The sequence below is a fragment of the Patiria miniata genome, unplaced genomic scaffold (assembly GCF_015706575.1).
Source record: "Patiria miniata isolate m_02_andy unplaced genomic scaffold, ASM1570657v1 HiC_scaffold_29, whole genome shotgun sequence".
Classification (NCBI taxonomy): domain Eukaryota; kingdom Metazoa; phylum Echinodermata; class Asteroidea; order Valvatida; family Asterinidae; genus Patiria; species Patiria miniata.
Genome location: NW_024037068.1, coordinates 27,327,269 through 27,352,517, shown reverse-complemented (window position 1 = coordinate 27,352,517; position 25,249 = coordinate 27,327,269). Strand labels below are relative to the sequence as shown.

General features: G+C 38.4%; 1 pseudogene; it reads left to right on the top strand.

Moving 5' to 3' along the window:
- The first annotated feature begins 1,101 nt into the window (after window positions 1–1,101).
- The window catches only part of LOC119735344, a 38,554-nt pseudogene continuing 14,406 nt past the window's right edge, over window positions 1,102–25,249 (top strand).

The window sequence follows — 25,249 nt, the reverse complement described above, 5'->3', positions numbered from 1 at the left end:
TCAGTGAAAAAAAATCGCCGTCATCAATGCCGAAACGTCAATACTGGTTACTGGTAAAGCTGCAGACCTTCCATTTGTGAAGAATTCGTTCGAAAACGTCCCCAAATCTATGTATTTATCTCATTTTTAGGAATCCCCTCTAGTTGTTATTTCAAGAGTAGTTGAACACTTATATCATCTAAGTATATTCCGAATTTCAGATCAATCCATTGTTGCAAACGGTGTGTTTCACCTTGAACTATCTCCAAGGAAAATTTCGATGAGAATTGTTCGCCGACCAAACTCACGCGCATGGTTTTCAGGTTTGACGATTTTGGGGCAACAATGCTGGCGAAGCGCACAATATTAGCATGATTAGCGTGACTCGGCGTGACTTCGCGCGGGTTTGGGTATCGACCATTGGAAGCTCGCAAAAAGGGTGACATGTGATAGTTAATAACTTTTGAAGGAGGCGATGTTACAACTTTTCAAAATGCACGTAACAAGGCCTATTTTATTTTCTAATTTCAACGAAAAGTACTGAACATTTCAAAACGATTTTTAAACATAGTTGAATCATAATAAGGGAAACAAACCCTGAAAGTTGCATGAATACACGGTCTTCCAAACGGGAGAAATTGATTTTCAAAGAATTCGCCCGCGAACATCAACATGTCTGTGTGCAAGTTGTTTCATGTTTCATTCAAAACAAAGTATTACGTAACCTTTAGAAATCGGCCTTCGCAAGCACATGGCAGTGTATGCCTACTTTTGCTTGTAACTTTGGACGTGGGTGATCATGTAAATGAATATGTTGCCTTGCTATTAGATTTGTCAATTTAGTTTGAAAGCAAAAACATGTATTTTCGGAAGTTTAATTAAAAATATGAAAAAGAAAGAAGTTGTCAACATGTATCACGAATTAAAGATAAAAGACAATTGTGTTGCAAAGCATTGTCTTTTCACATTTACGCTCGATCGATAAACGATTTGGAAAATCAAAAAAGTGATTATGTGCGTCTAGCAAAAAGATTAAATCCTGATCACGTTATTTTAATATCGCTCCTTGTAAATATTTCAGTTACTGGAGAAACCATCATTGTTGGAGGTGACAAGTGGGTGATGGTAGGGGACGATACTACACTGACTTGCACGGTGTCTGAGACCTACTCGTATATAGAGTGGAAAGTGAGCAGTTTAGATGTTACAGATATCACCACGGCATCTCTACTTGTTTATGTTGTTGGTGTGAACGGAACTGGCCAAGAGGTCTACGGCACAAGCATTGACAGTTCTCATTTTGCATTTGATAACACTCTCGGTAACAATGCTTTGACAATAACGTCAGTGACACTTGAGGATGATAAGAAATACTGGTGTCAGGTCCTGTTTTCTTTCGGGGGACAAAGTCCAGTTGGTACATTCTACTTGGAAATAAGAGGTGAGATTAAACGTGCAGTGGCACCTACTATGCTGCGACATTCTTGGCACAACGATATCGTAGTAGGGACGATGTGATATTAAAATCATCATTTTTAGTAAGTACTCTGAATGATGTTAGTTTCATTCATCTTATTGCGATATTCTTGTTTATCACTTTTAATTTCTTCGCCGATATGGCCCCCTCCATTAATTGTCCCGCACGACAAGAAAATAACATGCATTACAAAGGAACATCACCAAGACGAAATACGTTCATGGGAAGACAACTATGACTGTACTGCCAATAAATAGATAATCATTCTAAATTGATTTTCTCGGATGCCGAGATGTGGTGGCACGTCAATTGCTTGTTCAGCCATGACAAAGGGTAATTTTATTTCCGGATCAAAGTCACATACTTTCAGCAATTCACTCGACATTGTGAAACTGAAAATACCAGCGGGGTGGCCCTACTACAGTTGAAGTGTAACATGGCGACAGCGTGTTCCCTGTTCACGAAGCTGTGCTTTTTACAAGGTGCGTAATGTGGATTGTCATTTTTATATTTATAAATAGATGTGGTAGATCTGAAATAAATTTGGCGGGTAGAATATAGGCCTACTCAGTGGAGATTAGGAAAGGGTTTATAACGGGTTTAAATGTATGACATGCAATTGATTCACATAGTGGTGATAACATTATAATTGAAATGTATCGATTTTTTTTTCTCCAGTTTTGCTTGGCTTGGTCCACACCCAAACAGTCACCGTAAGTCTGTTACCAGTTTCTACTAAACAAGGCCAATCAGCAACACTCACCTGTACCTTCTCACTGGATGTCTCTGGTGTCTTAGACAACATGGAATGGAGACAAAGAGGCACTATTATTGCTCACTTTTTGGGCGGAGTCCAGACACCTTATTACCAGAATGGATTTTCTGAACCTGGATATGTTGTTTCCAGGGATGATTCAATGAGTACTCTGACGATAGCAAGTACTCGATTTTCTATTGATGATGGAGAATATGGCTGTAGGGTGGAATATACCGTAGGTGTTAGTGCTCCTGAAAACACAGCAACCAGTCACTTAACTATTGATGGTGAGTTGAATTTAAAAAGTCGAATATTCCGTTGATGATGGATGTAGAGACATTGTTACGATATATACGCATTAGGCATGAGTATAGCTATGAGTTCAATAGCATGTGGACCAATTGTCTGTTGAAACGATGACAAAATTAGCACAGATTTAGGCGAACATATCTCAATTACACGTCCCCCTCAGATAGCGCCCGTTTCTATAAATAGAGCATTTTCTGAAGGTAGGCCTAGTGATTGTACTATCCCCATTGACTGCTATGGTCGAGTTCAGTTCACTCTTTTCAGAAGAAGTTGCTGGTGTGAGATTTACAAATACGTAGATTATTTTGCAAAGTAAAATAATTTTTATTTCGAAAGTTTTTTTTCCACCCATCAGCAGTTAACACCCCCGTTTCGTCCAGAATAGTTTTAAGACCTACCTGATGGTTGTCACATTAGTTTGTTGTTGTAGTAAATTAGACCGTCGTCAAAGACCGGAGATCGAGAAAAAAAAGGCCTTGGTAGAGTTGTACATGCGTGTACATGCGTTCAAAATAACATCTTCAGTATGAAAGAATTAAGTTCTTTATAAAAAATAGTTCAGCAGTCTATATTGCTTTTCTTAGCTGCCAAGATGTAGTCCAATGTCGATTGCTTGTTCAGCCATGACAAAGGGTAAATGTATTTCCGGGTCAAAGTAGGAAACATTTCAGCAATTCACACGACCTTGTGAAACTGAAAATACCAGCGAGGTGGCACTACTACAGTTGAAGTGTAACATGGCGGTGTCGACAGCGTGTTCTCTCTTCTCGAAGCTGCTCTTCTTACAAGGTGCTTAAAGTCGATTTTCATTTACAGTTTTTGACAAGTAAGATCTGAAATAGATTTGGCAGGTGAAATGTAGGCCTATGCGGAAATTAGGAAAGTATTTACATTATTAGAGGTCAGACACGGTTTAACTGGGCGAGATGCAATGATTCAAAGAAATATGAGATATCATAATTAATGTAATTCTTCTCCCCCCCCCCCCCAGTTTCGTTTGGCTTGGTCCACACCCAAATAGTCACCGTCACCCTGTTACCAGTATCTACTATACAAGGCCAATCAGCAACACTCACCTGTACCTTCTCACTGGATGTAACCGGTGCCTTCGACAACCTCGAATGGAGACAGAGAGGCACTATTGTTGCTGACTTTTTCGGAGGAGCCCAGACACCATACTACCAGAATGGATTTTCTGAACCTGGATATGTTGTATCCAGGGATGATTCAATAAGTACACTCACAATAGCCAGTACTCGATTTTCTATTGATGATGGAGAATATGGATGTAGGGTGTTTTATACCGTAGGTGTGCGTGCTCCTGAAAACGCAGCAACCAGTCACTTAACTATTAATGGTGAGTTGAATTAAAAAGTCGAATATTCCGTTGATGACGGATGTAGAGACATTGTTACGATATACGCTTTATAGGCATGAGTATGGCTATTAGTTCAATAGCATGTGGACCAATTGTCTGTTGACATAGAAAGGTTTGAGGCGGAAAGGAACCGATGACAAAATCAGCACAGATTTAGGCGAACATATCTCAATTACACGTCCCCTCAGATAGCGCCCGTTTCTATAAATAGAGCATTTTCTGAGGGTAGGCCTAGTTATTGTACTATTTCCATTGACTGCCAAGGTCGAGTTCAGTTCACCCTTTTCGAAAGCAGTTGCTGGTGTGAGATTTACAAATAGGATTATACTGTAAAGTAAAGTACTTTTTATTTTGAAAAAGTACGTTTTGTTTTTAAGCATCAGCAGTCAACATCCACGTTCTGTCCAGGATAATTTTAAGACCATTAAACCAGAAAGTCACTTTTTTACTCTTTTACCATGTGCTGCCAGGTTGTCACATTGGTTTGTTTGTTGTAGTGAAGGCCGTCGTCAAAGACCGGAGATCGAGAAAAAAGTCCTTGGTAGAGTTGTACATGCGTGTGTACATGCAGTCAAAACAACATCTTCAGTATGGAAGAATTAAGTTCTTTATAAAATATCTTTGCATCTACTGCAAAAAAAAAAAAGTTCAGCAGTCTAATTTGCTTTTTAGCTGCCAACATATAGTCCAATGTCGATTCTTGTTCAGCCATGACAAAGGGTAAATTATTTCCGGGTCAAAGTCGGAAACATTTCAGCAATTCACACGACATTGTGAAACTGAAAATACCAGCGGCGTGGCACTGCTACAGTTGAAGTGTAACATGGCGGTGTCGACAGCGTGCTCCCTCTTCTCGAAGCTGTTCTTCTTACAAGGTAAAGTCGATTTTCATTTACAGTTTTTGATAAGTAAGATCTGCAATAGATTTGACAGGTGAAATGTAGGCCTATGTGGAGATTAGGAAAGTATTTATATTATTAGAAGTCAGACACGGTTTAACTGGGCGAGATGCAATGATTCACAGAAATATGAGATATCATAATTAATTAAATTTAATTCTTCTCCCCCAGTTTTGTTTGGCTTGGTCCACACCCAAACACCCACCGTCACCCTGTTACCAGTATCTACTAAACAAGGCCAATCAGCAACACTCACCTGTACCTTCTCACTGGATGTCCCTGGTGCCTTCGACAACCTCGAATGGAAACAGAGAGGCACTATTATTGCTGACTTTTTTGGGGGATCCCAGACACCAATCTACGTCAATGGATTTTCTGAACCTGGATATGTTGTATTAAGGGATGATTCAATGAGTACTCTCACGATAGCAAGTACACGATTTTCTGCCGATGATGGAGAATATAGCTGCAAAGTGGCGTATAGGATAGGATTAAATGGTCGTGAAAACACGGCTACTAGTTTATTATCTGTTAATGGTGAGTTGGCTTTAAAACGAGTATTCCGTTGACTATGGACGTAGAGACTTTTGTTACTATTTCCATTGACTGCTAAGGTCGAGTTCAGTTCACTCTTTTCAAAACCAGTTGCTGATGGTGTGAAACTCATAGTAAGATCAAATTGTAAAGTACAGGACTTTTTATTTTCGAATGCGTGTTTTTTTTTACGCATCAGCAGTCAACACTCCCGTTCCATCCAGGGTAGTTTTAAGAGCATGACACCAGGAAGTCACTTTACTCTTTTACCATGTGCTGCCAGGTTGTCACATTGGTTTGTTGTTTTAGTGAAGGCCGTCGACAAGACCGGAGATCGAGAACAAATGTCCTTGCGTAGAGTTGTACCTGTGTGTTGGTCATGTACATAGTGTGAACAGAACTTGGAGGATAAATAGGAGTTTTTTATCACAAATTATTGGGCTGCATCTCCGTCTTACGCGCGGAAATGGCTGCATCTTTAGTCAAGAATGTGTGTTTTCTCTTCTGGCTGATGTTGGTCTTTAGAGGTAAGGAGAGAATGTCACCTTTTAAAAAATAATTTTAAGCAAAATAAATTATACTTTTACTACTTAGGCTTATATTTATGTTATATGAGTATATCACACAAACTGGCAGACAGGAATGCAATTGATGGTTATTAATTATTATTAATATCAAACAATGTATTTTTTTCGTTTTTAAATAAGTCACTATTTTGTTTGGAATATTAAGTCTGCTAATTAACACAGTCCTGTTTAATTACTGAATGCCTGATTTAAGTGAGTGAATTAATTCAAAGTTGGTTCCTCAATTCTTGCTTGAGGAAGCAAATTAAGAAGTTTCATTAATTGTGATTCTTCCCATCTTGTTTCCTGTGCCGTTAATTTAAACGATCCATATCGTACGCAGGCAGTTGGCATCATATTCATCTAGATATGCCACTTCCTTCGATAAACAATGAATATGTATATTGAAGTTATACATTTAATTGATACATATTTTTAACGTACCTTAATTCGAAGGGTTTTTCTTTTCTCCCATGGGATTATGTGTTATGGTGTAAGTCTGCTATAATGTTTGTGTTTTTGCAAAATAGGGTTTTTAGTCATGCTATGGGAGAGCTACTTGACAGTGATTTAGTTCACTTCTTAGCAATTCCGCAGGGGCGTGCAACTATTTTGGTGTAAGGGTTTGTGTATGTGTATTTTTTTTTAACTATGTCTTTTTATGTTTATACTGTCTGTAATATTAATTTGTTTGTTTTACTCATAGTAAATTTGACTTGCAAAATAATAAATGAAATGAAATGAAATAAAATGAAAAATCAACTTGAACATATATATTTTTTTTATCTTTTAAATTGCAGCTTGTTACTCCCAACCAACAGTTTCCAGCGACCCTTGGGTGGATGTCAATGAAACAGCACTACTGACCTGCGTGCCCGATGGAACGGCTCGTGAGGTCAATTGGAGGAAATATGGATTGGATGAAACGTCTTGTGATTACTCAACAACCTGCCTCGCTATCGTTCGATTTCTCCCCGGTGAATTGTATTGGGGATCTCCGATTGATCGAAACCGATTCTTTTATGATGAGACTCGGAGCGATAATCGTCTAACAATCACATCATTGTCATTAATGGATGAAGGAACATACGATTGCCTTACTAATGTAGCAGGGCTCGGAGACCAAACTGGATCAACCCAAATGAGAATCAGAGGTGTGTACAAAACCACAAAAGGGTAGAATTTGAAGCAAATAAATTAAAGTGAAGCAAGAAACCACATAAACATTAGTTTTAAAAAAGTAAACCAAAAAGGTGAACTGATCATTGGAAAACACCACAAAGGCCTACAACTACTTTATTAGAGACAGTTTAGTGAGAATGTTTTCACTAAACGAGGTTTGCGTTCAGAGACTGGTTACTTTTGATTGATTTAGAGATCACAGAAGTGTCTGGTAAAGGATGTACATATTCGTAATATCGTAATTAATTTATCATTATTTATATTTCTTGTCAAGTACAATTACAAACAGTCAGTACTTCGGCTCAACATTTAAATATTTTCGATAGCGTTTCTAAACCAGGAAGTTCAAGTTTATAATGATGATGTTTACTCCGTGCCTGTAGTGAAATTTACTTTGTGAATTCAAGGCCTTTGATGCCGGAAATAGACAACAATGCAGTATAGGTGAACCCCAGCCTGCAACGTGAATAGCACAAACCAGATCCACATGGGCCCTGGTAGTATTTCCGGGTTCACGAAGTACGTTCTTTAAAGACAACCGGCATGCAGCACATCGATCCTAGGCAGCTACCGCTCATGACGGGAATGTCACACGGCACGTGGGGGAAATGGCACGGGTAACCTTCACACTCGTCCTGGTGGTTGAGCTGTTGTGGTTGCTACCAGGTAAGAAAAAGAAAGTGTATTCTCTAATGAAACACATACTACTATTGTGTAGACTTAGAAAACACCAGGCATTATTTTCCGGCATTTTATTAAGCTATACATTTCCGCCCCCTTTTTTTACTTCCAAATATGTAGGCCTATTTCAAATTGAAATGAAGACTCAAAATTTCAGTGGTATAATATTTCGATTTTCCAAGCTTGGGTTTGAATTCAAAACATGATTTGATCTTAAGTGAATAATTTCACATCAGGTATCTTTTTCAACCCCCACGAGTCAATAAGAGGTGTTCATCAGACGTATACGAAAATACTAAGTGTACTGAAACCTTGATTCATGCTTTCATTTCCAGTTGTTTAGATTACTGTAACAGCATTTTATATGGCTTACCTGACTGTCAGATTAATCATCTTCAACGAGTACAGAATGCCTGCGCTCGACTTGTTTTTAAGTCTTACAAGTATTGTCATGTTACTCCATTAATGGTTGATCTTCATTGGCTTCCAGTGAGGTTTAGGATTAATTTTAAAATTCTGTTGTTGACTTATAAATGTTTTTATGGTCTAGCTCCGGTTTACCTTAGCCAACTTATCATTATAAGAATCCCTCATCCCGTTACAATCTTCGTAGTTCTCACGATGACACTCTCCTGGGCTACCCTTTTCGCCGTACCAAAGTTACCCTTGGGGATCGTGCTTTTGTTAATGCTGCCCCTACACTCTGGAATGCCCTCCCGATTCACATAAGAAGAGCTAACAGTGTTGATAACTTCAAGTCTCTGTTAAAAACTCATCTTTTTAAGTTGGCCTTTTACTGATTTTATTGTAACTTCTTTGTATTTTAACATGTGAAATGGTGGGTCGTTTTAAGCTCCTTGCGAGTAATTTTTTTGCTGTTACTTTTTTATTTTTAATGTGTGTAATAGCGCGTCATGGTACATTTTTAGAGTGTATTTTCTTGTATTTTAATTAATATTTTACTGTACAGCGCATTTAAACAAAATCATATTGGAATTTGCGCTTTATAAATGAATAAATTATTATTATTATTCATGGTTGAATACACGATGAGAGGTGATATAAAACATGTGACACATGGTGACACCTGCCTTCAATCATTGATGAGACAAAACGTCTTTTTTTATCAGACATAATGTTAATTAAACAGAATAATCACCGATTCCAAACGAAATTACTACCAAAGAAGACTGCGAAACTCAGTATAGTCGTGCATCGTAGACCTCCAAACGCTTTAGCACACACAGAGAATTGTTCTCTTCATTTACCGATTTTAGTGTCCAAGAGGGCCGAATACCTCAATGACTTATTTACCGTTACTTGTGATTTTGACTTGCTTGATTCAGATGATAACATTGACCAGACCACTTCTTCGTCCTGCTTTACTGGGCTTGTCACGTTCTGTCTTATTTCAGCCCCAACTTTGTAAACTTACACATGCAGTAAAGACTAAAATGTGGTACTTTTTTTTACTCTAATATTGGTGTTGGCATCAAACCAATCATTCTCTTCTATGTTCTTGTTTCAACTAGGTACATCATCCCAGAGTATCGTTGTAACCACAGCATCGTGGGTTGATATCGAGGAGCAAACAGTAATGACGTGCTCAGTGCAGGGTTATGGAATAATGGATCTACAATGGGTACAGACGGACTTCAGTGAAGTTAGTAGCGGCAGAGGTGTTCTGATCTTTGGTTACGACCCAACCACTGAACCACAAATCACCCACGGGCTCGTGGTGAATGCATCTCGTTATGAGTTTGTAGTTGGTGGGGATTTTCCTCTGACAATCAAGTCTGTTGAAGTGGATGACGAGGGAAAGTACTGGTGTGGTGTCACTGCAGACAATTTTATCCTGCTGAGAGATAGTTCGATCCTTAATATTCGAGGTGAGTGACGTGCGTCCGTCAGGGTGTAATATTATTCTGAGGTGCACTTTAAATTGGTATTTGTATAGTTCCAGGATCAGGATACACCAAAGAAAACATCGTTTTCAAAAAATGCTAAACGTATTAAAAATGTCAACTTGTATACAAGTTAAGTTGTTTTAATTTAAAAATGATTTAGTGCCAACTGGATTGACATGATGTAAAAATCGAACAAAACAAGACAAGCTACCGTTTCGATCCTTTTAGTGTTTGTTTCAAAATATTTTGGGCGAATGATCATTATTGTCGTTACAGCTTTTTTCTTTGACAAGGCTTACATTGGCTATTTTTGTCTGAACATACAGAGACAAGTTTGGTGTTTGCACGGGCACCAACAGTATCCATAAGTATTAACTAATACCTAAGACGGATAATGTTTTAAAAAAAGTATAAGATTCCAAAAACACCGAATGTAGCCAAAATTAACACTTAATTAGATATACCAATGATATCTTCAGCGTTAACATTCAGTACAAAATCCCACATACCTCACGGCGCAATAGTTCAATCCGTTAAGTCAAGGTTCGTTTCTTTACATACACACAAAGAAAACCCTTAGTTCACGCACGTGCCATTTTCGCATTGCTTTTGTTAGCAAAGGTCGGCCTCAGTTCACTTCTTTCAGTCGATGGTGAGGGAGTGAACATGTTTTTGGGGGTAGTTCGATTTAGCACACACAGCTAGCCAACACTACCAGGGTTCACCAGGAAGTCCCCTTGAAGTGGCACATTTGTTTCCCGTATGATCTCTTGATTACACATTAACTCAGTAGCTGTATTAAAGTGCATGTTCCAAGGCCAGAGATCAACAGACAACAGGTGATAATGTTTGACGTGCGTGTTCCCGAATAAGTTCTAACACAACGTGGAATGTGAATCCGTAGGAAACGACTACATGTACTGCACGACACGAAGAGGTTGCATGTTTCCCTAATAATGCATGCAGATATGACTGCATCTCCCGTCCATACGTTCCTGCATGGCATTTTACCTTGGCTGTTGTTTTTGCGAGGTAGGGTATACATTTTGAGTAAATTATAAGCAAAGAAAAGGGGGAAAATGAGAAAATATGTATGTAGTGGTGACAAAATGCCCATTTAAAAAAAAGTATTTATCATGTTTTAAAAATGGTACCAATAAAACCAGTTAATTTCTATTCATTAAATGTGTATCTCGAAGAGCACATTAAGAATGTACAGCCTGTGGTTGCGAAGGCCTATGCGTCGCCGTTGTAAACAAAGTTAATCCGATTACGTACTTGGACGCTATAACAGAGCAGTGAAATTCAAGCATCCCCCCCCAAAAAAAACATGGCTTTTTGAGCGTTGTGTTTCTCAGAAAATATGCTCAGTATGATTGAAATCTTAAATTGTAACGGAAGAAGAAATTCTAAACTTCATGTCAGTGAAAAAAAAATCGCAGTCATCAATGCCGAAACGTCAATACTGGTTACTGGTAAAGCTGCAGACCTTCAATTTGGGAGGAATTCGTTCGAAAACGTCCCCAAATCTATGTATTTATCTCATTTTTAGGAATCCCCTCTAGTTGTTATTTCAAGAGTATACTCTTAGATGATATAAGTGTTCAACTACTCGAGTAGTTGAACACTTATATCATCTAAGTATATTCCGAATTTCAGATCAATCCATTGTTGCAAACGGTGTGTTTCACCTTGAACTATCTCCAAGGAAAATTTCGACGAGAATTGTTCGCCGACCAAACTCACGCGCGTGGTTTTCAGGTTTGACGATTTTGGGGCAACAATGCTGACGAAGCGCACAATATTAGCATGATTAGCGTGACTCGGCGTGACTTCGCGCGGGTCTGGGTATCGACCATTGGAAGCTCGCAAAAAGGGTGACATGTGATAGTTAATAATTTTTGAAGGAGGCGTTGTTACAACTTTTCAAAATGCACGTAACAAGGCCTATTTTTCTAATTTCGACGAAAAGTACTGAACATTTCAAAACGATTTTAACACATAGTTGAATCATAATAAGGGAAACAAACCCTGAAAGTTGCATGAATACACGGTCTTCCGAACAGGAGAAATTGAGTTTCAAAGAATTCGCCCGCGAACATCAACATGTCTGTGTGCACGATGTTTCATTCAAAACAAAGCATTACGTAACCTTTAGAAATCGGCCTTCGCAACCACATGGCAGTGTATGCCTACTTTTGCTTGTAACTTTGGACGTGGGTGATCATGTAAATGAATATTTTGCCTTGCTATTAGATTTGTCAATTTATTTTGATAGCAAAAACATGTATTTTGGAAGTTTAATTAAAATTATGAAAAAGAAAGAAGTTGTCAACATGTATCACGAATTAAGAATAAAAGACAATTGTGTTGCAAAAGCATTGTCTTTTCACATTTACGCTAGATCGATAAACGATTTGGAAAATCAAAACAGTGATTATGTGCGTCTAGCAAAACGATTAACTCCAGATCACGTTATTTTATCGCTCTTTGTAAATATTTCAGTTACTGGAGAAACCATCATTGTTGGAGGTGACAAGTGGGTGATGGTAGGGGACGATACTACACTGACTTGCACGGTGTCTGAGACCTACTCGTATATAGAGTGGAAAGTGAGCAGTTTAGATGTTACAGACATCACCACAGCATCTCTACTTGTTTATGTTGTTGGTGTTAACGGAACTGGCCAAGAGGTCTACGGCACAAGCATTGACAGTTCTCATTTTACATTTGATAACACTCTCCGTAACAATGCTTTGACAATAACGTCAGTGACACTTGAGGATGATAAGAAATACTGGTGTCGGGTCCTGCTTTCTTTCGGACGACAAAAACCAGTTGGTACATTCTACTTGGAAATAAGAGGTGAGATTAAACGTGCAATAGCACCTACTATGCTGCGACATTCCTGGCACAACGATGTCGTAGTAGGGACGATGTGATATCAAAATCATCAATTTTAGTAAGTGCTCTGAATGATGTTAGTTGCATTCATCTTATTGCGATATTCTTGTTTATCACTTTTAATTTCTTCGCCGATATGGCCCCCTCCATTAATTGTCCACACGACAAGAAAATAACATCCATTACAAAAGAACATCACCAAGACGAAATACGTTCATGGGAAGACAACTATGACTACTGCCAATAAATAGATCATCTGTCTAAATTGATTTTCTCGGCTGCCGAGATGTGGTCCTACGTCGATTGCTTGTTCAGCCATGACAAAGGGTAAATTTATTTCCGGGTCAAAGTCGGAAACTTTCAGCAATTCACTCGACATTGTGAAATCGAAAATACCAGCGGGGTGGCCCTACTACAGTTGAATTGTAACATGGCGACAGCGTGTTCCCTCATCACGAAGCTGTGCTTTTTACACGGTACGTAATGTGGATTGTCATTTTTATTTTTATAAATAGATGTGGTAGATCTGAAATAAATTTGGCGGGTAAAATATAGGCCTACTCAGTGGAGATTAGAAAAGGGTTTATAACGGGTTTAAATGTATGACATGCAATTGATTCACATAGTGGTGATAATATTATAATTGAAATGTATCGATTTTTTTTTCTCCAGTTTTGCTTGGCTTGGTCCACACCCAAACAGTCACCGTAAGTCTGTTACCAGTTTCTACTAAACAAGGCCAATCAGCAACACTCACCTGTACCTTCTCACTGGATGTCCCTGGTGCCTTAGACAACGTGGAATGGAGACAGAGAGGCACTATTATTGCTCACTTTTTGGGCGGAATCCAGACACCTTATTACCAGAATGGATTTTCTGAACCTGGATATGTTGTATCCAGGGATGATTCAATAAGTACCCTCACAATATCAAATACTCGATTTTCTATTGATGATGGAGAATATGGATGTAGGGTGGAATATACCGTAGGTGTTAGTGCTCCTGAAAACACAGCAACCAGTCACTTAACTATTAATGGTGAGTTGAATTAAAAAGTCGAATATTCCGTTGATGACGGATGTAGAGACATTGTTACGATATACGCTTTATAGGCATGAGTATGGCTATCAGTTTAATAGCATGTGGACCAATTGTCTGTTGACATAGAAAAGTTTGAGGCGAAAAGGAACCGATGACAAAATTAGCACAGATTTAGGCGAACATACCTCAATTGCACGTCACTTCAGATAGCGCCCGTTTCTATAGAACATTTTCTGAAGGTAGGCCTAGCGATTGTACTATCCCCATTGACTGTTATGGTCGAGTTCAGTTCACTCTTTTCATAAGCAGTTGCTGGTGTGAGATTTTCAAATACGTAGATTAATAGCAAAGTAAATTAATTTTCATTTCGAAAGTGTTTTTTTTTTAAACCATAAGCAGTCAACACCCCTGTTTTGTTCAGGATAGCTTTAAGAACTGCCTGGTTGTCACATTAGTTTGTTTTTGTAGTAAAGACCGTCGTCAAAGACCGGAGATCGAGAAAAAAGTCCTTGGTAGACCGGAGATCGAGAAAAAAGTCCTTGGTAGAAATGTACATGCGTGTACATGCGGTCAAAATAACATCTTCAGTATGGAAGAATTAAGTTCTTTATAAAATGTCTTCTGCATCTACTGCAAAAACATAGTTCAGCAGTCTATATTGCTTTTCTTAGCGCCAAGATGTAGTCCAATGTCGATTTCTTGTTCAGCCATGACAAAGGGTAAATTATTTCCGGGTCAAAGTCGGAAACATTTCAGCAATTCACACGACATTGTGAAACTGAAAATACCAGCGGGGTGGTACTACTACAGTTGAAGTGTAACATGGCGGTGTCGACAGCGTGTTCCCTCTTCTCGAAGCTGCTCTTCTTACAAGGTACTTAAAGTCGATTTTCATTTACAGTTTTTGACAAGTAAGATCTGAAATAGATTTGGCAGGTGAAATGTAGGCCTATGCGGAAATTAGGAAATATATATTTTCATTATTAGAGGTCAGACACGGTTTAACTGGGCGAGATGCAATGATTCAAAGAAATGTGAGATATCATAATTAATTAAATGTAATTCTTCTCCCCCCCCCCAGTTTCGTTTGGCTTGGTCCACACCCAAATAGTCACCGTCACCCTGTTACCAGTATCTACTAAACAAGGCCAATCAGCAACACTCACCTGTACCTTCTCACTGGATGTCCCTGGTGCCTTCGACAATCTCGAATGGAGACAGAGAGGCACTATTATTGCTGACTTTTTCGGAGGAGCCCAGACACCATACTACCAGAATGGATTTTCTGAACCTGGATATGTTGTATCCAGGGATGATTCAATAAGTACACTCACAATAGCAAATACTCGATTTTCTATTGATGATGGAGAATATGGCTGTAGAGTGTTTTATACCGTAGGTGTGCGTGCTCCTGAAAATTCAGCAACCAGTCACTTAACTATTAATGGTGAGTTGAAGTTAAAAAGTCGAATATTCCGTTGATGGTGGATGTAGAGACATTGTTACGATATACGCTTTATATGCATGAGTATGGCTATTAGTTCAATAGCATGTGGACCAATTGTCTGTTGACATAGAAAGGTTTGAGGCGGAAAGGAACCGATGACAAAATCAGCACAGATTTAGGCGAACATATCTCAATTACACGTCCCCTCAGATAGCGCCCGTTTCTATAAATAAAGCATTTTCTGAAGGTAGGCCTAGTGATTGTACTATTTCCTTTGACTGCAAAGGTCGAGTTCAGTTCACTCTTTTCAGAAGCAGTTGCTGGTGTGAGATTTACAAATACGTAGATTATATTGCAAAGTAAAGTAATTTTTATTTCGGATTTTTTTTTTCAACCATCAGCAGTCAACACCCCCGTTTCGTCCAGGATAGTTTTAAGAGCTGCCTGGTTGTCACATTAGTTTGTTGTTGTAGTAAACACCGTCGTCAGAGACCGGAGATCGAAAAAAAGTCCTTGGTAGAAATGTACATGCGTTCAAAATAACATCTTCAGTATGGAAGAATTAAGTTCTTTATAAAATGTCTTTGCATCTACTGCAAAAAAGTTAGTCCAGCAGTCTATATTGCTTTTCTTAGCTGCCAAGATGTAGTCCAATGTCAATCACTTGTTCAGCCATGACAAAGGGTAAATGTATTTCCGGGTCAAAGTCATTTGAAACATTTCAGCAACTCACACGACATTGTGAAACCGAAAATACCAGCGAGGTGGCACTACTACAGTTGTAGCATGGCGGTGTCGACAGCGTGTTCCCTCTTCACGAAGCTGTTCTTCTTACAAGGTACTAAAGTCAAATTTTCATTTACAGTTTTTGATAAGTAAGATCTGCAATAGATTTGGCAGGTGAAATGTAGGCCTATGTGGAGATTAGGAAAGTATTTATATTATTAGAAGTCAGACACGGTTTAACTGGGCGAGATTCAATGATTTAAAGAAATATGAGATATCATAATTAATTAAAATGTAATTCTTCTCCCCCCCCCCCCCCAGTTTCGTTTGGCTTGGTCCACACCCAAATAGTCACCGTCACCCTGTTACCAGTATCTACTAAACAAGGCCAATCAGCAACACTCACCTGTACCTTCTCACTGGATGTCCCTGGTGCCTTCAGCAACGTGGTATGGAGTCAGAGAGGCACTATCATTGCTGACTTTTTCGGAGGAGCCCAGACACCAACCTACCAGAATGGATTTTCTGAACCTGGATATGTTGTTTCCAGGGATGATTCAATGAGTACTCTCACGATAGCAAGTACTCGATTTTCCGCTGATGATGGAGAATATATCTGCAGGGTGGAGTTTAGGATAGGATTGAATGGTCGTGAAAACACGGCTACTAGTTTATTATCTGTTAATGGTGAGTTGGCTTTAAAACGAGTATTCCGTTGACGATGGACGTAGAGACTTTTGTTGTGACGTAAGCTTAAGGCATCAGTATATGTCAATTATTTCAATAGCAAAAGGACCAATTTATCTGTGGGAAAAAAAGAGAAAAGGTTGAGACGGAAAGGAACCAAAGCACAGATTAAGGCGCGGATATCTCAAATGTACGTCCCTTTCAGATAGCGCCCGTTTCTATCAACAGAACACAATTTTCTAAGGGTAGACTTAGTGATTGTACTATTTCCATTGACTGCTAAGGTCGAGTTCAGTTCACTCTTTTCAAAACTAGTTGCTGATGGTGTGAAACTCATAGTAAGATCAAATTGTAAAGTACAGTACTTTTTATTTTTGAATGCGCGGTTTTGTGACGCGTCAGGAGTCAACACTCCCGTTCCATCCAGGGTAGTTTTAAGAGCATTACACCAGGAAGTCACTTTACGCTTTTACCATGTGCTGCCTGGTTGTCACATTAGTTTGTAGTTTTAGTGAAGGCCGACTTCAAAGACCGGAGATCAAGAACAAAATGTCCTTGCGTAGAGTTGTACCTGTGTGTTGGTCATGTACATAGTGTGAACAGAACTTGGAGAATATCACAAATTATTGGGATGCATCTCAGTATTACGCGCGGAAATGGCTGCATCTTCAGTCAAGAATGTGTGTCTTCTCTTCTGGCTGATGTTGGTCTTTAGAGGTAAGGAGAGAATGTCACCTTTTTAAAAATAATCTTAAGCAAAATAAATTACACTTTTAATACTTAAGCTTATATTTTTAATTCTTATGTTATCTAAGTATATCACAAAAATGGAAAACAGGAATGAGATTGATGGTTATTAATAATTATAAATATGAAACAATGTATTTTTTTCGTTTTTTTTTTTAAAATGAGTCACTATTTTTGTTTGGAATATTAAGTCTGCTAATTAACACAGTCCTGTTTAATCACTAAATATGCCTGATTTAAGTAAGTTAATTTATTCAAAGTTGGTTCCTCAATTCTTGCTTGAGGAAACAAATTAAGTTTCATTAATTGTGATTCTTCCCATCTTGTTTCCTCTGCCGTTAATTTAAACGATCCATATCGTACGCAGGCAGTGGGCATCTTATTTATCAAGATATGCCACCTCCTTCGATATACAATGTATATGTATATTGAATTATACATTCAATTAATACATATTTTTAGCGTACCTTAATTAGAAGGGTTTTTCTTTTCTCCTATGGGATTATGTGTTATAGTGTAAGTCTGCTATTATGTTTGTGTTTTTGCAATATAGGGTTTTTAGTCATGCTATGGGAGAGCTACTTGACAGCGATTTAGTTCACTTCTTAGCAATCCCGCAGGGGCATGCAACTATTTTGGTGTTAGGGTTTTAGTCTTTTTATAAGGTTTCACATGTATGTGTATTTTTTTTAAACTATGTCTTTTTATGTCTATACTGTCTGTAATATTAATTTTTTTGTTTTACTCATAGTAAATTTGACTTGCAAAATAATAAATGAAATGAAATGAAAAATCAACTTGAACATATATATATTTTTCTTTTAAATTGCAGCTTGTTACTCCCAACCAACAGTTTTCAGCGCCCCTTGGGTGGATGTCAATGAAACAGCACTACTGACCTGCGTGCCCGAGGGACCGGCTCGTGAGGTCAATTGGAGGAAATATGGATTGGATGAAACGTCTTGTGATTACTCAACAACCTGCCTCGCTATCGTTCGATTTCTCCCCGGTGAATTGTATTGGGGATCTTCGATTGATCGAAACCGATTCTTTTATGATGAGACTCGGAGCGATAATCGTCTAACAATCACATCATTGTCTTTAATGGATGAAGGAACATACGATTGCCTTACTAATGTAGCAGGGCTCGGAGACCAAACTGGATCAACCCAAATGAGAATCAGAGGTGTGTACAAAACCACAAAAGGGTAGAATTTGAAGCAAATAAATTAAAGTGAAGCAAGAAACCACATAAACATTAGTTTTAAAAAAGTAAACCAAAAAGGTGAACTGATCATTGGAAAACACCACATAGGCCTACAACTACTTTATTAGAGACAGTTTAGTGAGAATGTTTCCACTAAACGAGGTTTGCGTTCAGAGACTGGTTACTTTTGATTGATTTAGAGATCACAGAAGTGTCTGGTAAAGGATGTACATATTCGTAATATCGTAATTAATTTATCATTATTTATATTTCTTGTCAAGTACAATTACAAACAGTCAGCACTTCGGCTCAACATTTAAATATTTTCGATAGCGTTTCTAAACCAGGAAGTTCAAGTTTATAATGATGATGTTTACTCCGTGCCTGTAGTGAAATTTACTTTGTGAATTCAAGGCCTTTGTTGCCGGAAATAGACAACAATGCAGTATAGGTGAACCCCAGGCCGCAACGTGAATAGCACAAAGCAGATCCACATGGGCCCTGGTAATCTGAAGTCTGTGGCCCTCTGTCTTCCAACATAATTCAAAATGACAGCTTTCCGGATGTCCTGTGCCTCCGCTCATCAAAGCATTATCGTCGCATTGCTGTTTGTAGTTCAAGGTAAGAAGTTTTGAAGGGTTTTTATGATGATTCAATGAGGAGCATCTGATTAATCCACATTTCCCTTTTCCTTTTAATGTCGCAACGATGTAAATAATGTACTTTAGCAATAGAATGGGCAAGAATCCGGTCATGATTCGTAGGCCTACGATGTTCTTTGTTGATTCAATCCATTCTCTTTCTCTGCGAGCTCATTCAAGCATTAACATGAAACACGCGTGCACATTATGGATCAGAAACATACCAAGATAATTATCCAAAATTCGATACTGAATCTCGATTCCATGAGCTCTGTCACCAAGTTACTGCTTGGCTCCAGCAGAGCACGGTGGATTAATAGTTACGAAATTATGGAAAGGAATGAACGACACACCTTCTGGAGAGACAATAATTTTATGTAATTTAATTATGTTTTGGGTTAGGGCCTAGTCAGTTATAAGATGAAGGGAAAAACCCAGCCAATCCCTAAGAAATCAGTGCTGTTGATACCTTTGTAGGTCTTGGTGATATAGGTTTTGCAAAATACTAAAACTGCTACAAACTGCTTAGTGCTTACTGACTGAATCGAGCTGAACTACTAATGAACAAAATGACGGTCTGACGTTAATATCCCATAAAGAAATGTGTTTTTTTTCTCAAAGGCACATTGATTAAAAATTAATTTTATCGCAGGATTCAAGCAATTTTATAAGTACTCCTTTTGTTTTGTCTTTATTCAGTGGGAAATTCCAGAGGTCTTTCTGTCACATCTGAGGAATGGGTTGATACTACCGAAAGAACAACATTAACTTGCTCCCCGGGTAGCAATATTGTGAGACTTATCTGGGCAAAGACCGACTTGGCTGCCGTAACTCCTAACAATGCACCTGTGATATTTGAATGGTTTAACGGGGTGGTAACTCCTGGTCAGACCATCAATGAATCACGCTATGATTTTGTTGCGCTCGGTAATTTCCCACTCACCATTAAGTCAGTTGAACTCTCAGATGAAGGGAAGTACTGGTGCCAGGTTATTATTCAAAGCAACTTGGAGCAACGCCAAGATTCGTCTTCGTTAAATGTGCGAGGTATGTTTAAGAGAATTGGTATTATTCTTTGTTATTAAATTTGGTGTAAAACATGTTTTTCATACAAATGAAAATCACAATTGTTTTCCAATCATACGCAATTTAAAAGAGGTTTCTTCTGCATTGACGCAGATTTGAAGTACGCACCATTCGCAACAACTCCTGTTATCAAAGATAAGGATTGACTGAGTTTTTTAAAATTTAATTTCTTGAAATGGAAATAAAGTAGAGATAACTTAAAAAGCCAAAGTTCCAGTGGGACACATTCGTAGATTCTTCTTTATGCATCGAGTCGAGGTTGTGTTGCATTGCTCTTTTATGACGGCGACAATCGCATTAAAGGGAAAATACAACATTTGCAAACATCAAAAAATAAAACTACCAAATCATTTTGAAATACCTTGCTGGACTGTTAGTGAATAACAGTGTAAAGCATCCTGTAAAATCATGGCACCTGGTATACTGTCATTTTCAAGAAAAGTGGTATTTTTGTATCAATTTCTAACGCTGATCGGCCGATCAGCGTTGGAAACAACTGGCTTTTTTTTTTCAAATACTGGCCCCAATTGACCATCGCACTTGTTTACAATCGATTACAAACCTATGAACGGGTACGAGCCAGCTAGACTGGTTCCCTGACCTTACAATTCCCCAATGTATGCAAACTACCCTGTTTCTTCTTATACGGAGTCAGGGAACCAGACTACAGGAAAATGATCGTTTTTCTTGGTTTTTATAGCATTTTCGAACCCAAAACCTCAAAAAAGTCAGTGTAACTATATTTGCTATATATTTCCAACCCCCCAATTCCATCCATTTCTGAAAATTACAGCAAAAGCAAATAATGTATATTCCCTTTAAACACGTCTGAGCAATCCATAGCGTACGCTGAACACGGAGCTTCGGGTTTAAAGGTGTAGCTACTCCGTCAGTGCAAGGGCGGATCCAGGGGGGGGGGGCCAAAGGGGGCCATCCCCCCCCCCCCAAAAAAAAAACGAGACCAATTTTTTTTTTATGTGACATTGCAATAAAGGCAGGCAATGAGTACACCACCATCTTTTCCTCAAAAAACATTGGTTAAAGTGGTCAGAAATTGCCTCAGATCGCACCACAGAGCATCTAGAATCCAAAAAATTGTCGGGTAAATTTTTTTGACCCACTTTTTTGGGGTCCAAAATTTTTTTTGGCACCCCAAAAAATTGTGTTCTGGATCCGCCCTTGCGTCAGTGATGCACCATACGGCTTTAATTACCTTAAATGGAAGAAAGATGGAACACTTGTTGCATGGGTCCTTTCTGGACAGGCCCCTGATGAGGGGCAATGAAGTACGCAATGAGCACTGATTCAATAGACAGCAGTAGTATACTGACTATCTCTTCTGTCCAGTTCCCGTCTGATGAGGGGATATACGAGTGTTTTGCTCAATTCCGAAAATCAGGTGTTGGATCCATTGACGATGAAACCTCTATAATGCTGATGGTTGTCGGGGTTATCGGTATGGGAGACCGGCTGATAACGTGGTAATGAAGTAGGTCTGACGGTATATACGCATAATGAAACTAAATATGTTTAAATTATTTTGTAAACGAACAAACCTGCATGTTTTGGTGCCGTTAAAACACGTAAATGTAGACATTTGCTTTACAAGGGACATTCATTGAACACAAGAAGTTACATCAACCCTAACTTCCTATTAGGGGTGTGCAAAATCATATTGAAATTGGAGGATTGGAACATCATGTCCTATTGATTTCCGTTTGAAATTACAATGTTAAAGCGAAGAAACATGCTCGTCAATATTTATTAATGAACGTTCAAGTGCATTACGTTTTCTCGTGAATTAGATAAGTTTTTGAAACTCTGAACCAGGAAATTTACTTTCAAAATGCAGATGAACTTAGTGACCCTGCACTTTACTTAGTCGATTCACTGCCTTTGTTACCGGAAATAAAATACACAAGGGCACTGACGATATACGTGGACCCCAGGCTCATGAACTGAATAACATTTGTAAACTGGGTACGCAGGGTTCAGTACCGAATAGCCGTAAAGGCCTCCATGCAGTTTTGGATGAATTGGGGGAGAATGGATGCCCTTCCGTTGAGCTATTTCATCGTACAGTGCATTTCCATCGGCTTGCTGTCTGTGGTACGAGGTAAGGTTACATACATGACGTACATTATGTGCCTTGTCTATGAATTTTCATAAAGACATCTGAAATTCATTTGGGTGAAAATAAGAACAAAAATATGCAGTTAATTCCGCTGTCTAATATTTGCCTCGTGATTCAGATATGGATCACAAAACAGCAAAAAGTATAAAAGTGTGATTTTACTACTTTAATAGTTCTAAAATAGTAAACGTGTTATGATAAGAAAGTAGCCTTCATGTTTGCATAAATTTGAAACCGGACAGTCTTTGAAATGTGTGTCGATTTCTTGTCCCACAGTATCCGATGGGCAGACCGTTACTGTGGTGATGCACATGACATCTGCCGAACAAGGAGCTTCTGCATCCTTAAGGTGTAGCTACTCCGTCAGTGATGCTTCTTATAGTTTCAATTACCTTGAGTGGACGAAAGATGGAACACGTATAGCATGGGTCTTTTCTGGACAGGCCCCTAATTACTCAGGAGGGTCAATGAAGTACGCAATGAGCACAGACTCTATAGACAGCAGTAGTGTACTGACTATCTCTTCTGTCCAGCTTTCGTCTGATGAGGGGATGTACGGGTGTTTTGCTCAATTCCGAAAATCAGGGTTTGGAACCATTGACGATGAAACCTCAACCATGCTTACTGTTATTGGTAAGGAAGTTAGTGTTACATGAGCAGTGCTTATGTATTAAGCCCACCAGTAGTACACATCATGAAAAAAGTAAAGTTGATCTAAAGGCATGCAGTTTTTCATCTGATTTATTTACGCACCGATATCTCGAGAGTGTGTGTTTAGATCTCTTATTATTGTTTCAGATTATGTCACACGCTGAACGCATAAGTAGCTGCGGTTTATTGGTGGAAAGTCGAACATTACACGTGGAACTCCAAACGCTGTAATGGGGTTCAACCCGAGTCGAGGGAGATGAGGCAATATTTTGCCAATGAACTTCCAGTCATCAATTTAAATTTTTCTTTGACAAAGAAAATCGACGAAAGTTTCTCGTGAGAAACAAATTGCGTTAATATAACGAACGGTGCTGTTCTGTATTCAATCCCGAGGATATATATCTAAAGTCATTTCACGTTTTAGTTATAAAATCCGCTTTAAACCAAGACATTCAAGATAATAGTGAAGATGTTTCCCCACTTCCCTCCTTGACATTTGACTTTCTCAACTCAGGACTTGTGTTACTTTAGTTTGGCTCATTTGCATGTGAAGAACCCGCTACACACAACAAAGCAACTGCGGGTTATTTGTCGTAAAATGATCATTTGATAGCCCAACGCCAAATGTATAGTATAGCTGAAGTTGCTGCTGTAAAACAACTATTAAAATGAATGATACATTCATAGATGATATCAATTATTTGTTTATTGTGTTGCAACTATTCATAAATTGATTTTTATAAATACAATTGAAAGGTTTCTTCAATATTCTTTTGAAATTCCAGTAGTTTTCAGAGTTGACATCAACCAGGAAGTTCACACCAATGCGTTTGTTTGCCTTTTCATACCGGCCCCCAGTCATGTCGTGTTTTTTTTATCAAGGACTTAGCGGAAATTACAATACCAGCCGGACTTTGTTGATTTGTGTGATGCCAGGGTGTCCAATGATTTTCAGTAAACTTCGCAAATGTTTTTCAACATTTTGCGAGCTAGCTATTTTCTTTGCCCTGACATTGGCAATGAAAATGTTCCCATCCTCCGCTTCAGTGACCTACCTCGCTATCGGGTCACTGTTGATAACTGTTCAAGATAAGAACTGTGAATGAGATTTAGAAACACTGAGAGACAGGTTGTTAGTGTGGGACATATTTCTGGCAGGAATCAATATCGCATTAAAAACGAATGTTTGTATTCTTCACTGTTTGGAAATGTGTTAAACACTTTTAATACTATTGGAACTTTTTTTTTACTTTTGTTTATGTTTATTAACTTTTTTATTACTAATAGTTAACATACATATAATGATTTGTAATCTAAATTATTTCATATCTGTAAATGTTATATGTTTGAAACATATCCATGCAGTCATGTTTTGTTACTTTCTTAACGTGTAGTTGGTGCTCAATTAAACTGACCATCAGTGGCCCGCCCTGGGTGGATAATGGAACAAGTGCCACCCTGCGGTGCGACGCACCTGCGACATTCTACAGAATCCGTTGGATCATCACTGACTTCAACGTGGATGCGCTAAGTGGATCGTATACAATCACTGCGCAATATACGCTCTCTGCAGGAGTGACATTAAACAGAGATCCCAGTCACATTATACTTTTGATGTAATTACAGCCCTCAGTTTCCATTAACTGTAGCGCCTTTTACTCTCATAGATGAGAGAAGGTATTGTTTCGTTACAAATATAGTGTGAAGAATGCAGTAGGTTCGTTGAATGGACGGACAAGAGGTAAACTCCAAACCTGTATTGTATCGGATGAAAGTTAAATAAGAGAAGGCACAGTCGTAATACATGTAATAGGAGTCGTACTTTGTCAAATCGCAGGTGTCACTTCACAATGGTTGATATTTGATGTGTGTTGAATCATGTTCGTGAGTGATCATCAACACATCAATGACAATTTGCGTTGCGGTTTGTATCATATCTGGCTCTGTGAATTTCATTTTCTTCTCTGTTCATTTCATTGTTGAAAGTATTTTTAATAACATTGACCAAGTTAATTGTGACTTACTGTGGATGAGGGTGACTTACAGCTTACTATACAATTTCAAAACTATAGTTAAATAAAACAAAGTTGAATTGTATTACAACTGAAAACATATATAATCTGATTAATGATCATAAGGCAAAGTAAAAAAAAAAAAAAGGTTCTCGTCCCCGCCCACTTCCTTTTTGGAGGCCGCCTGGATTTTTTTATTATTTTTTATTTTTGAAAAAATGTAGTAGTAAAACACCGAAAAGTCTACAAATTCATCGGAAAATAAATACCAATACCAATACAACTCTAAATGACACT